The sequence below is a fragment of the Triticum aestivum genome, chromosome 2B (assembly GCF_018294505.1).
Source record: "Triticum aestivum cultivar Chinese Spring chromosome 2B, IWGSC CS RefSeq v2.1, whole genome shotgun sequence".
In the NCBI taxonomy this organism is placed as follows: Eukaryota; Viridiplantae; Streptophyta; class Magnoliopsida; order Poales; family Poaceae; genus Triticum; species Triticum aestivum.
Window position 1 is genome coordinate 363,692,128 of NC_057798.1, and position 3,910 is coordinate 363,696,037.

Consider the following 3,910-nt stretch of genomic DNA (forward strand, 5'->3'; position numbering starts at 1 on the left):
GTGGGTGTAATAATGGTATTGATGTCCTCATCATGCTATACTGCTATTGCATATATAGAGAGGTCTGGTACAGCGAGGTGGAGGAGGATCTCCGGCATATATGCCCGGGAGGAGGAGACGCCATGGTGCTTGGTGGGTGGTGCTAATGGGGGTTCACGAGGACGAGCATCGGGAATTGCTGAGCAGGGGACGACCAGGATTACGACGAGGGCGAGATGTTGAAGTCGGCGTCGGCAACTATGACTGCGACCTTGACATCAACCATTGGAGCGAGGCATCTGCAACCTTGACATCGACCGTGTTGGCCGTGTGTTTCGGACCTGCCGCACTCCGGTTCCAGCAGCCGTTGTCCAATTGACCCCCCCCCCCAAGAGCCTTCAGGTGAGCGAGCAACTTCCACTCCACCGAAGCAGAGATCCAGAGGTTCAACTGCTTGGGCCGAAGCTTTGGATTGACATGCATATGAATTTTTCATCCTCTCTTAATGAGGCCATAAAAATTGGTCTTTTTCAGTTACCACATTATTTAGATTTTTTTCTACTTTATGTCATCTCTACTTTCTTGCGAGATTATGCAACTAATAAATTAATATGTGCACAGCCCTAGCATTTTTGCACTCAGTTATGGGGCCATATATATGTTAAATCACGAGTAAGCGTGCTCTGCTATTCTGCAACTTAAATCAAGAATGCAGTCTCATGTGATCATTTCATCGCTAATGTTCCTTTTCTCTCTCCAGATCGCTAATGATACTGTGATAGCATGGGTCCATGAAGCAAGCAATAATCTATCACAAAAATTTGTGTCCAAGCATATAATGGTTCAACAATTTTTTGAGTTCTGACTATGGCTATGTGGCCTGCTGACAAGACAAGAGAATAATGTCTCTAAGGCCTTCCACTATGTGAGGGGTGCTAAATTTTTGAAAAGGCAGTCACCTACACACAGATTTGGCATCGCCTTCTTTTAGCACCGGCCACACAGCGTGAACGGTTTGGCATCGGCTCCAACTCTGGCCCACATACATATAAATTATAAAGTAGTACTAATATATTAGCTCAGATTACCCAACGACCAGTGTCTCAGGGTTGCTTCGCGTAGCAAAGGACAGCAGCGTGCTTAGTTTATTTGCTCGACGAATATGGCATCGGAGCAACTACATGCATCGGTGCCTTGAACTTTTTATTTGGCACCGGCTGGGTAACGTAGGGCACCGGTGCTAAATGTCAAAAAAAAACAACTTTGGCACCGCTTTTGGCCTACATAGTGGAGGGCCTAAGCTTCTTACTATATGCTTCGTGAATTAATAATAGTTTGTTCTCATGGATGACTACAAATATGGAAAGTTTTTACATTTTTTTACTGATGCAGTCATTTGTTCGAACTATGCCGCCTCCCATTAAACTTGAGCATGGCGCTCCATCTGCAGTCGAGCACAGCTACTGGCCATCAGCTTGCTCGAGCAAACACGCTGGTCGTCCGCATCCGTTCTCCTCCTAGCCTTCGACATGTTATTCTCGCATGCAAGGCTAAACTATCTCCACTGGCACCTTTTTCTTTCCGAGCTCCTCCCTACCCTGGCAAAACCAAATGCTACCATCTCCCTTTTTTGGCATGCTAAAGCTTATGTCAGTTCATCATCATGGATAGATTAGTGAGACAGAGATTAGGATCTCGGATGATGAGCTATATGGGCTACGAGATGTAGATTAGTGAGACATAGATTAGGATCCCGGATGATGAGCTATATGGGCTACGAGATGTTGCCTGAGGTGGTTCTGGGACCTTTTGTTGTTCAAATTACAGCTCCCTTATTTAGTACTCCCTCTGTCCCAAAATAAGTAGTACAAAGTTGCACTAACATACTTGGAGCATTTCCAGCAGTAGCAGTAGACACATGTGGCACCACTTGTTGGTAGATTTTGTCCATTTACCTTTTGTATCCTTTGAATTTGAATATTTTGTGCAAGATTTGAGTTTGAATCTGCTCAAATTAATCTTGTACTTTCTGAATTTAAATAATGTTTTGTATCATACTAACTTTTGTTTTGTATAGAAGTATTTTTTTTTCTCTTCAAATTCCCTTATGATTTTGAAACAGTGATAATTTTTGCAGGGTTTCTATGGTTCAACATCAAGTTATACTCTTACACCTATGAGAAACTTTTACCTACTAATAACCGCCTATTTACTCTTCAATGGATAAGCCTATAATAAGCGAGCAACTGAGCTAGATGTTCATGGTTGAGTGCCCTAACCCAAGCTCGAAGTCAACTAACGTCTGTGTTTTCTTGTTCTTAAATTGGCATTATGGAAATTGAGTACCTTAATTCTTCTCTATATTTTTGATACACTAAATGTTTATCATGATGTTCTTGTCGTTGATGCTTTTCCTTGCCGGATGGCATTTGAGAGGGGGCAAGAACATCAATTCTGCTTTTTAGTTGTAATTCAACAAAACTTCGGGGTAGAACTTTTTTTTGAAGAATTACCTCGAGGTACATCAACATGGCATTGTTCTCATATACAGGCTCCTTGAATGGGCCGAATGTACGGATTAGCATTACGACATAAAATTTTGTTGTGAATAATGCATCTAATAAAAAATATTGGGCACAATTTATTTCCTCTCAAATATAACATTTTGTCATTCCTTTCCAAACCAAGAAATATTTTTTTTGAAAGACCCAGCATACTGCTGGCGTTTCATTGATAAGCAGAAAGCAATGGGAAATACAAAGGGTGGAATGAGGGTCCTAGGACCGATCAGTATAAGAACTGATGAAAAAGAAAAAGGAAAAAGACCCGAACTGCTCTTAATCTAACTTCTCATGGTGGATCCCAAAAGGGTCTCTCTAGGTGAGGTGCTCCCGCCTGCCGCCAAAGTTCAATGGATTGCTCAATGGCCTGTGTGATTCCTTGTACTGATGGTATTTTCCCCCTAAACACACATCTGTTCCGCTCTTGCCAAAGCTCCCAGCATGTTAGGAGCATGATGACGTTGCTGGCCCTCCGCAGAACCGGCTGTGTGTTTGCCGCTATTTGCTTGAAAACAGTGGCGACGCTTTCGTCTTGGAATTGTTGCCCTGGGTTAAACTGTTGGCATCCTCGTCTTGCAGCGACCTTCTCCCAAACCTCACGGGCCAGTGGGCAGGTCCAAACCAGGTGGTATGATGTCTCCAGGTTGCGGACGCAGAGCGGGCAAAAATAGCTGTTTGGCCACCCACGCCGTTGCAATCTATCGCATGTCCATAGACGGTTCTGCAGTAGTAGCCAGTTGAAAATTTTGATGCACCCTGGCACCTTTGCTTCCCATATCAGTTGTTGCCAGTCCACTTGCACTCATCCCTGAAATTGCACGGCATAAGCCGAGCTCGCCGAGTAGAGGCCGCTCGCCTCCAGAGTCCATCTAATCTTGTCCCTTCTCCCGTCAGTTAGCATTGTCAATGATATGGTGCGGTGTAGCCTAATGAATTCCTGCATAAGTGGCTGTAGATTCCCGTGTCGCAGATCTTTTATCCATGTTTTGCCTGTGAGCGCCTCGCGCACCGTCCTGTTCTTCCTCCTGGAGTGCGAGTAGAGGAGGGGGTATGAGGCGGCTAAGGTGTGCGGCCCGCTCCAGGATGAGTGCCAGAATAGGGCCGTTGCGCCATCACCGATGGTGACCGTGGTCACTGCCCTGAAAAGGGTTGTGTCTATGGCGCTGCACGGTGGCTCTGTACCAACCCATGCTCGCTCCGGGTCAGTCCAGGAAGTCCAGAGCCACCGTAATCTCAGGGCTCGGCTGAACCGCTCGAGGTCGAGGACGCCCAGTCCTCCGTGCGATGTGGGAGCGCAAACAGCTGTCCAGTTGACCTTGCAGCTACCACCTGTGATCTCCTCATCTTGCTTCCATAAGAATCTGCGCCCG